Genomic DNA, 11,489 nt, shown 5'->3' with positions numbered 1-11,489 from the left:
ACTTCATCTAGACCAAAACAGGTTAGTTTTTCAAGAAGTAACTTGTGATTTACAGTGTCAAAAGCCTTTGACAAGTCAATAAACAAAGCTGCACACTGTTTCTTACTGTCAACAACAGTAGCTATATAATTTACTACAGCAGTTGCTGCTGTAATTGTGCTGTGGCCAGCTCTGAAACCAGATTGATAAGGACTTAACATAGAATATGATGACAAAAAGGAACGAAACTGTTCATTTACAAAGGATTCTAACATCTTAGCTAAACATGGAAGCTTGGAGATTGGCCTATAGTTATTCAAATCACTTGGGTCTCCTCCTTTATGTAGAGGGGTCACTAGGGCTGATTTCCAGACTTCTGGAATAGAACCAGAGCAGAATGTTAAATTAAAAATGTGAGTTAAAGGTTCAGCAATGACAGGGGCTGCAATCTTTAAGAGATGTGGGTCTAACTGATCTGCACCCAGAGAGCTTTTCATACACTTGGAATTACACAGTCCATAGAGAACCTCAGATTGGTTTACTGGTCTAAATGAGTAGGAAGGGTCATTAGGCCTATTTGAAAATAAAAACCTCTCTTCTTCAGGCCTAGTGACACTGAAATGGACTTGTGTCTCTGGTGCCATATCCACATTATTCAATTGATTAAATAGAGTACCACATTTGATAAAGTGATCATTAAAAGCATTACAAATCACCATTTTCTCATTTACCACTTTAGAATCCAACATAATTTGTTGAGGAAGAGTGGTAGAAGAAACACCTTTAACCCTCTAGGCGCCACAGTCGACTATAGTCGACAAGATGCGGTACTGAATAAAACGGCCGATTTAGTCAAATAGGGTGTCATATTTCGTTCGACTTCCACTCCACTAGATGGCAGACATGTCATACGTCATCCCCGAGTCGAAAAAAGGGCACGCTTTAAACAAAACTTTCTAGCTACAGCGCATTGAATCAGTGCGTGAAATACCGGAGCTAGTGTGCGTGTGAGCCACTTTGTCAGAGTGATATTGTCAACGTCAGCGAGTATTTGCATTAGATTATCGTCTAATGGCATGAAAAAATGTACCTGAAATGAAGTGTTGGGTCTTCTATTCGCGGACCCTGATTCTGAAGGGGAATATCTGCCTTCAGAAAATGACGGTGATTCGTTTAGTGAGGCTTCAGATGCGTCCCTGCCTTGCAATGATGCAGCTGGACAAAGTGAGAGTTTACTCCATAGTTTAGCTTACACCAAGCACAAACGTTGAATCGTTTGCCCAATGTCACTGGTGGGAATAATGTTTCACGGGTTCGGAGTGTTCATCGGGAAGTTAGCAGGGTGATAGTGGTGTGGCGAACGAGGCTGGAGGTAGCATAATGTCCATAGCGCTAGCTTCTGTTTTATGAACGTGTGCCTCTCCACAATCGCGGCGACAGTAACGTGGTGGAGCCTTTGTCTAATGCCACTGGGTATGTTAGACGAGGTCGAAGTGCTCATAGGACAGTTAGGGGGGAACGTAGTGGCAGTGTGGGGAGTCGCAATGAGAATGACAGTAGGCCTAGTTCGAGCTGCGCAAATTCTCTCCACTCGGCGCGCGTGAGGCAGATCTGGCCATGCTGCTCGCATGGTGGAGGTGGTGACACGCTCTCTCCCTCTCCCTCTCCCACACACACACACACATTAGGTCATGCATAGTCTATCACAAGATGATGGGAATGCCGGCCCTGTATGGATAGGGATATTCATTATCATTATCTCTACAGCAAAAGGCCTGCTACATAAAAAAAAAAAAATGTCAGCCATTTAGTAATGATTTACACTGTTGATTTGCTATCTACTTCCCTGATCATTTAGGACATACAGTACACTATGTGTTCCTTTTTGTGTGTTCATGTCCTTGTGATGTGTGTGTCTTTGTCAGCTAAGAAAAAAAACATCAACAAAAAGAAAAAAAAATACTAACATTGTCTCTTGTCTTGTCTCGTCATCTCACTCCTGATCTGTGCCTTGCCGTGGCAAATGAGCTTTTGAACTAAACAGGTCTTGTCTACTTGTGTTTGTGTGTCATCTGAATAATATATATGTGCCCCATACATGGAATCAGAGTGCCTACTGTATGTAGTAAATGGAAAATCTCTACAGCAAAAGGCCAGTCTACCGCTACATGCATTTGGTTTGTTTCGGCCATTTATTAGTAATGATTTACACAGTTTGTTCACTACTTACTATTTACCTGAGCATTCAGTATTGTGCAATATAGCATACAGAAGGTGAGGGACATTTTGGGGGGAAAGAAGTGGTGCATTTTATCATTCAAACATGCGACTTTTCATGAAAATTCTGTAATCCAAGATGGCCGCCACCATATGACGTCATAATATGCAAATTAGATATAAACATTTAATCTCTACATAAACTTTGGGTCATCCTTAATATTTCTCTAATTTACAGAAAGTCTCTATCTCTTATCACTTTTAAGATATAGCCTTTTGAAATGAAGATGTCAAAATTGATCGTTTCGGAAAAAAACCTCTGGCGCCTAAAGGGTTAAGTGACTTAATCACTTTCCAGAATTTCGCTGGATTGCTACAACAGTCAGACAGATTGTTCAAATAATAGGTACATTTAGCCCTTATCACAAGGTAAGTACATGTATTTCTAAGATGTCTGAATGTTTGCCAATCTCCATCATTACCAGTGGATCTTGCCAATGCCCAAGCTTTGTTTCTTTGGGAAATAATCTCACCTAGATCATGACTAAACCAAGGGTTACATCTATTTTTTATCCTAAATCTCTTAAAAGGGGCATGTTTATCTGCTAAGGTGTTAAAAATAGTTTGGAAGTATTCCAATGCAAGTTCAGCATCTGGAATAAGATTTAAAGAAGTAAGGTCACTGGCATGTAGATCTTGTAAAAATGCCTGCTCATCAAATCTTTTAAAAGATCTCTTATTTATATACAAAGGCCCTGACCTTTGTCTTCTGCCATCTCTAATGCAGCCCACGGGACAATGATCACTGAAATCCATTGGGAATACACAGCTATGCATATAATTATGAGGCTTATTTGTGAGAATGAGATCTAACAGGGACGAACGACTGGGAATTTTCATATTAGGTCGTGTGGGTTCTGTGACTATTTGGGTAAGATTTAACTCATTACACACATGTTTTAAGTCATCAGCTGCTGGAGACATCCAATCTAGGTTAAGGTCCCCTAAAATGACAGCTTCAGAATTATCTAGAGAAGTGAATTGCTCTGAGAGACTGTGTAGAGCATCAGGATTGGCAGAGGGTGGACGGTAAACGCCCACAATAACCAGAGAACAGCCACCGAGTTTTACGTTAATGGCTAATAAATCAAACTGACCCGGGACAGAGGTGGATACACGTATAGAGAAGCTCAAACTGTTTCTAACATAAATAGCTACGCCACCACCCCGTTTAAGTCTATCAGCTCTGCAAATATTGTAACCAAAAAGGGAAATATCTGAGTCATTAACATTGGTATTCAACCAAGTTTCTGAAATGACAATGACGTCAGGGTTGGAGTCATTAACCCACAACTTTAAAATGCCCATCTTTGGCAAAAGGCTCCTAGCATTTATGTGAACAAAACCAAGGCCTTTACGTGTTTTAAAATGTCGTGACAAGTCCAATATAGGCATACCCAAAAGACGATCTCCAATATCAGATGAGCGCTCACCAGCAAGAGTTTGTGCGCTGTCAGTTGGCATGTTTAAAAGTGCCTTTTTGTTGTTTATCTCCAATATCAGATGAGCGCTCACCAGCAAGAGTTAGTGCGCTGTCAGTTGGCATGTTTAAAAGTGCCTTTTTGTTGTTGATCTCCAATATCAGATGAGCGCTCACCAGCAAGAGTTTGTGCGCTGTCAGTTGGCATGTTTAAAAACCAACTGAGCCGTCTTGTTGTTTATCTCCATTTTCGCAGATTCCTTTTTCTTTGCACTTTGCTGTGTAATCGCTGGGGCAGAACTTCGGTAGATGAGATGGCTTGTAGTTGACACGACAGACCCAGTTGGCCTACGCTCTGGTGAGTCGCGCTCATCAGACCATCGCTGTTGACCGGCACCAGGAAGAGGAGTTGAGGAGTTGTACCTGAGTGAAGGGACACAGGGATACAGGAGGATACCATCCTCTGTTTTCCGCTTGATGACAGCGCGACCGGATCCTCGATGGATGTAGTGTTTCCTGCGTAATATCCCCGTTGCCTGGCAGAGGTGGAGCACATTTTCGCTGATAGCCGCGTTGAAAGATGACAACTGCAAAAGTTGTAGGGCAGTGTATCGTAGGGCCAACATCAGCAAGGCATGCTCACACTGACACAGTCCAAAGAGAGCTATGCACAAGCTGCGTCCTTCTCCTGTGTTAGGCCAGCTGACAGTCCACCGACTAGATCAGCCACCGATGTCACAGCTGAGAGTCAACCGACTACATCAGCCATTGAAGTTCATAGATTGAATGAAGACGGAGTCTTACTCCCAACTGACAGTCAACCGACTGAAACAGCCACTGAGTCCGTATGCTGATGAGTTGGATAGCAAATGTTACGGAGATAACGGTCTTTCAATGGAATGCCGTCTCTTAGGCAAAAACAGACAAAAAAACACCACGGAAAGGGGAAAAAAACGCAACAAAAACAACAAAAACTACGAACGAGTTGATATGTTAACGAATAAAATATGTAAATCAAGTTATGTAAATATTAGAAAATAATCAAACAAAAATAGGCCAAACGTAGCGGCGCATCTGGCCAGCGTCCCCGTTACTAGGCAACCTACTACTTGGGCCAATGGTAGAATACTGGTCACTACTTGGGCTACTGATGGTAGAATACTGGTCACTACTTGGGCCAATGGCAGAATACTGGTCACTACTTGGGCCAATGGCAGAATAAAGCAACATGGGATGACCATCACTCAACAGTGTGTGTGTGTGTGTATGTGCGCAAGTTTGTGTGTGCAGAAGTGTATGTGTCAATGTGCTATTTGAGCTGACCATCACTTATGGTCAAGTGCATTGTAAAATAGACTAAAGTCCAAAAAGGGTAAAACATGTTTCAATTCTTGAAGGTGCCTGAACTTGAGAGCTTTCATTTTCTAGGGGGATGTATAGAGTGGGGCCATGCTGACGCACGTCTTCCTCAGGGATGGGGATGTGAAGGGTTGCCAGTTGTCGGAGTGGAATAATTTAAACTCCATACTGCCATCCACACTGTATCTAATAGATAAATGTAAGAAAAGAAGGTGGGGAGGGACACAGAGATAGGAGGGAACCAAAAGCAAGTTTACATTTATGAAACAAAATATTTTAATATGATATGGCTAATGTTTCATGTATTTGTGATAACGGTACTGCGTATAAAAAAACAAACCTGACTGCTCAATGGTGATGCACTGTAGGATCTCCAACTTTGCTACCAGGTCGGACTGACTTGCAGAGGTTCACTGAAGTTCTGAAAAAAGCTGTGACCAACGTATTTCACCTCGTACGGTTTTGGACTGGAACGTGCTCCTCGAATGACTGCAGCATACTCAGCTGGAACATGTATGTCTCTATTTCTCAGCTTCCTCTCAATCACACTGTGCACAGTCACATTCCATTTGTGTGTGACTTCTTTCGAGGTACTTCTGTGTTACTTGTTTTTTCTCTCCGTCGCAAACTTTAACAGGGCATTGCTCAAGATCAGATTTCTGTTTTGATAACCACACTCATCACTCCAAAGGATGAATTCATTGTAAGTGGGGTGAGCTTCAAGGTAATCCACAATGCAGGAGGCGAACTCATTGGCAGAGACCCCCGCTTAACCCTCATGCCAAAGGTAATTTTTTGCCTCATGTGATGCCATATTGTAGTGATGGGCAAATGAAGCTTTGGTGAACCACTGAACCACAGCAGTGTGAACCTAGAGACACTAGCTGAAAAGCAAAAAGATGGCCGCCACACATACATTTTTCAACATAAAAGTCCTTGCAAACCAATATTTTTGGTTACATATACTGGTTTGGGTAAGGACTTTTATGTTGAAAAAGCTACATGTGGCAGCCATATTGGATTTTTTCATTAGTGTTGCTAGCTTCACACTGCTGTGGTTTAGTGGTTCACCAAAGCTTCATTTGCCCATCACTACCATATTGTACACTGTGAAATGATGGACACTAAGCTTCATGTTGTAGTAGAGGGCAGACGCTTGGACACCAAGCTTCGTTTTGTAGTAGAGGGCAGACGCTTGAATCTTTGGGCCCAGGAGAGGGCCCTGCAGATCTATACATGCAACCAAGGTGGTGTTGTTAGCACGTTGTTTGTCCTTAACTTTTTCTGCTTGTGCGTCATCCTTTTTAACACAGTGTTCCTCCCACACAGCAGCCTCGATGTTCCCAGCTTTGAAGGTACAGCACGTGTCACACTGATCTTTCTTCTGATGGAACAGAGAAAGATTTAAGTCGTTGAAGATGTTACTGAACACTTGCCGTGACAGAGGCTGGATGCCGGGGTCTACACATGCTTGCTTGTACTGTTGGTGGAGATGACTTATGGACTTGAAGAGAGGCTCCAGGTACATCTTTGATGAGGAGGACTTGCAGTAATGCGATGGAACCTTTGGCAGATCCAGAAGAAAGGTCTTTAGGAAGTCCTGCTCCTCTGTCCTTAACCTCACTCTCGCCATCTTCTCAGGACTTTCCCCTCTTCTTCCAACCCACTTCAAAAAAGTCCACTGCTTGATGCCAACTGTAGACAGGAACATCCGTTGACAAACTCTGAGCCTTTTACCATCCACACATAAAAAACAAAAGAGAGATGCCGACCGCCGAGATTGAACCGCTTCTGTCCGGCGCCGCTTGACATCACTCACCTCCACCGATGTTTTCACATACATTCTCCTCTCTTTCCAGTCTAATTTCTCCCAAAAATACTTGAAAATGTCCTCTCTTTTTCCTTCCTCAATTTCAGAGCAGTGTAGTTTGCTTGATTTCTGGCAGGACACAGCCTGGCACCGCCCACCCATTTTTCTTTCTTCTTTGATGACTAATTCATTTTTTTTCCATCCAAGATATGATTGGCCCCTCATTCTTTTCCTTTTCTGGACGTTACTCTTCCAAGTGTCTGGGTTGGCCCTCTTCCTTGACCTTCCCCGATTATCAACTGCACCTGATTAAAAGAAAAATAAAAGAAAATATGTTCTACAAATGCACATTTATCTTACATGGTTTCTTGGCATGTGGATATGTGTGTGTCAGTGTGTAGGCATGCATTTAAGTTTGGCATTGCTGTTTGTTTGTGTGTGTGTGTGCATGCAACTGAGCCCATTAGTAGCTGACAGAAATGTAAAAATAATGACATTAAGTTACGCACCTTCATTGACAGGTGTGTAATCCGGGTCATGTTCTGGATCATGTTCAAGTGAGTCTTAGAGCAATAGAGAGGAACACATTTAGTACAACGAATGCACTGTTCACATCATTCAGATGTAAGATTGCATTAATTTTGACTGGTAATTGATTAAATACAATTTTGTATTTAGTAATGTTTAGATTTGTAATTAGTAATGGACTTTAGTCTTTAACTCAAAATCAATGTGAGGCAGAAGCTGTAGTGTGGTCTAATCTGAGAAGAAGAAGATACTTACCCTCACTGGCAGTTATTTCGGAATGATTTTCATGATAATTTTCCTTGTCACTTTCCAGAGAATCTAACAATAATAAAGATAAAATGCATTTAGCACACTGAGTAGCCTACTATGTTTGAATAATTCATAACTGAGCTTGCATCGGTAGCTTTGACCAGCAATGTACAGTAACTATACATTTTGAATTTCTCTATGATTAACTTGTGTTGTGAAAGCCTGTCATAACACGTGTGACAGGCTTTCATCTTAATGTGCAACAAATCAATAGGCTTTGGGTTGCTGTATAGTAACGTTAGGTAGCTGCTACTGGGAGAAAATAATTTAAGCCTAAAGTACTTACCCTCACTGGCAGCTGTATTAGAATTGTCACTTTCAAGTGAATCTAAGAATGACAGAGAGGAAAACCATTTAACACTAGAATTGCGGTTCCGAGGAACTGCAAGAGTGGGTTTGATCAGGGGCATGGAACTCGGCCTCATCCAAGGATTCCAACGGTACCTCATTTATGAAAATCGGGCACACGGATCAAAAGTTATCTGCATTAACGCAACATCCAATAAGCTAAAACGCGTAAATAACGTGGTTGCTATGCTGGCTGCTGGAACCGAAAAATGGACTGCATTTTCTTAAAAGACAATGTGACTGAAGTGCGGGCAAAGTTTGCACAGAAATGTACGATTTTTCCCACCCTCATCGACCTTGTCATAAAACTTGTTTAAATGATCATGACGCCTCCTTGCTGCTTTGTCGTCTACATCAGCCTTTCTCAAACATCTTTGACCTGAGGCCCAGTCAAGGCATACTTTGGGGTCATAGGGCCCACCTACATGAACCCACCCCCCATCAAATTGTAATGATATCACAATTATTATTATTTTATACTATATTGCTATACTTCAAAACAGTCAATGTTTAAGTGCTAAGATTGTTCACAAAAGTTTGTGAAAGCATGCACATCAGAGTACTGCTTTACTAATGTAAAATATAATTAGGCCTACAATAGTTTCATTGTTTTCGCATTGTTGCATGATGCTTGCATGAGAAATACTTCTCAAAACAACAGCAATTATATGGGTGCCGTTGTTTTGGGATGTTTCCCTCATGCAAGCATCATACACTGACAGAGTATATATATATGCTATTTAATTACATTTCATTTGAATGCCTGAATGTAAGAATTCAGGAAACACAGCTTTTAACATTTCTGTTGTTTACTAGTTTATGTAAATCACATAACACATAAACTGTTTACATACTACTGATAGCCCATTACTGTACACCATAATACTGTGCCCATTCATTAACATATATTAAACATCAGGCGTCTTGTTTACACATTTAAACCATATTTGCACTTCGAATTTCGACTCCAAATTGTAGTAACTACATCTACGAAGTCTAAGGAAGATAACCAGGTAGTCTTTTCAAAGATTACGTCGATTTTATGAGAACGCCAGCCCTCAGAAAAGCAGTAACTATTCATTCATTCACTTCCTTTTTTCTAGCTCGCAAAATCGCGGTTGTTCTGTTTACACGTTAAAACCATATTACACTTCGAATTTCGCCTCCAAATTGTAGTAACTACATCTACGAAGTCTAAGGAAGATAACCATGTAGTCTGTTCAAAGATAAGATAAATTTTGACAGAACTACAGACCTCGTAAAAGTAGTACCTAAAATGACTCCATTCACTTCATTGCAAAATCGCGGTTGGTCTGTTTACACATTAAAACCATACTAACAATTTACATTTCGACTCCACATCGCTGTAACACCATACCAAGGGTCTTAAGAAGTGAGTCAATTTGGCTGATTACGTTAACGCATTTCCAGGGCTTGTCAGCTCAAAAAAAGCAGTGGCTATTGCTAACGCATTCATTTTCAATGCCTAGCATGTTAGCTAACATTAATAGGTTGCATATGACAACAGCAAATAGCTAACGTTTACGTTAGCCTAACTTACTTATTGTTGACGTTGACCCGACACGTTCATAAGTTAGACCATAGACTGATAAGGACGTCCATCAAACTAAAAGGGTTCGTTCTTCGATGTCTTGAAATTCGTTCGAATTCCGTGTGTATCCTGTGTATCTTTCGTGCTGCTATCCTGTTGCCTCTTCCCTGCTGTTCCGGCAACAAGGTTTCACGCGAGATTTACGCCACATCCCAGAGAGTTGTGTTTTCCCAAGATGGCGCCCGTCTGTATATGTGAACGAGACGTGAACGGTACTGTTTTTCTTTTTAATAAACTGCCTGTAGACTGCTGTGTAGAGTGCTGCGTGGATGTGCTTAATATCTGTATGAATGTGTGTTTCTCAATGTTATAATCTATGGACCCTTTCAACAATAAAAACAAAAACAATGCTTGAACATTCTATTTGGTTCCCAATCTACTTCCTCTGCATTAAGATAACATATGGAATGTTAAAAAGGAAGTCTCGTGGGGCCAACTATGATGCTGATAATGGAACTCTGTACACATGACTAAGGTTGACTGGAGCTAGCTGGGAATAGAACTGAGCTGAATGGATTGGAAAATACTTTATTATTATTTTTTTTAATGACCTATATGAACATGGTTTGGCTTTAAAAAAAAGATGAGACAGCGCTTTGCGCTGTCTCATCTTTTTTTACATGACCTTTACAACTGGTGCTGGCAAGGCATTGAATTGGGTTGAATGGATTGGGAAAATACCAGAGCTTCGCGCTATGTCATCTTTTTTTACATTACCTTTAGAACTGGTGCTGGCAAGCCATTGAACTGGGCTTCATTCGAGGATTCCAACGGTACCTCATATTTGAAAATCGGACATACAGGTCAAAAGTTACATGCACACACCTTCATATACACAGACAGCCCAGCCCAGCCCGTTAGACATTGCCAGATGGCTTAGAACTCTGCCAGGTGCAAGTAATCAACTCTTAGCAGTAGAGGTCCTCCAGGTGCAAGTAATGAGGTGCTGTGATGTCATAGAGGCCCAGCATTCCGCCATTCATTTCAATGGGGCCAAAAAACGGCGAAAAACGGGAATACCGCGAAAACGACAAGGGCCAGCGACACGAAAGTAACAAGCAAGTTACACCGGTTCGGGCCTGAATTTTTGGAGTTCAAACTGCGTCGATAGATCAAACGGTCTAGGAGCAGTAGTTCGGCCAAAAAGTGGGTGAATAGGAAGATATAATAATAACAATAATAAGTAAACTTAAGAACAATAGTGGGCTTGCTGGATCAAACCCACTAATAAAGTAAACTTAAGAAGAACAATAGTGGGCTTGCTGGATCAAACCCACTAATAATAATAATAATAAGAAAACTTAAGAAGAACAATAGTGGGCTTGCTGGATCAAACCCACTAATAATAAGAAAACTTAAGAAGAACAATAGTGGGCTTGCTGAATCAAACCCACTAATAAGAAAACTTAAGAAGAACAATAGCCACAGCTGTGGGCTTGCTGGATCAAACCCACTAATAAGAAAACTTAAGAAGAACAATAGTGGGCTTGCTGGATCAAACCCATTAATAATAAGAAAACTTAAAGCAACACCAAAGAACTTTCCCTCTGTCGCACGCACGCTATTTGTTTATCCAGCACGGCTTTGCCAATAACGATGTCCACAGACAAGGTAGAATATTTTGCATGAATTTTAAAAGTACGATGTATTGCGACATCAGATGCAAGTCAAATTTGTAGTTTCTTATGTCTCATTCTATCGAACTACAGATCCGCTACCCGATCTGGCAAACTTACATAGTGCGGTTATAGCCGATAGAGGGCCACGAAGCGAATGCAGAATTGCCGTTCACCTTGTTACGAGTTGATGAACCACTGAAACGATTTTGGAAACATTATTTTAAGGTA

The 11,489-nt window shown here is 41.2% G+C and overlaps 1 long non-coding RNA gene across 1 annotated transcript; it reads right to left on the bottom strand.

The window, feature by feature from the left end:
* Positions 1 to 5,044: 5,044 nt before the first annotated feature.
* On the bottom strand, positions 5,045 to 5,843 carry LOC121692371. Its single transcript, XR_006025255.1, has 2 exons — positions 5,376 to 5,843; positions 5,045 to 5,221 (listed from the first exon to the last, which is right to left on the bottom strand). It is a non-coding gene; the product is annotated as an uncharacterized LOC121692371 (long non-coding RNA).
* Positions 5,844 to 11,489: the final 5,646 nt, after the last annotated feature.

Source organism: Alosa sapidissima, chromosome 2 (genome assembly GCF_018492685.1).
Source record: "Alosa sapidissima isolate fAloSap1 chromosome 2, fAloSap1.pri, whole genome shotgun sequence".
Lineage (NCBI taxonomy): Eukaryota > Metazoa > Chordata > Actinopteri > Clupeiformes > Clupeidae > Alosa > Alosa sapidissima.
Note: the sequence above shows the minus strand (reverse complement) of the source record. Positions and strands in the feature narration are given on the sequence as shown.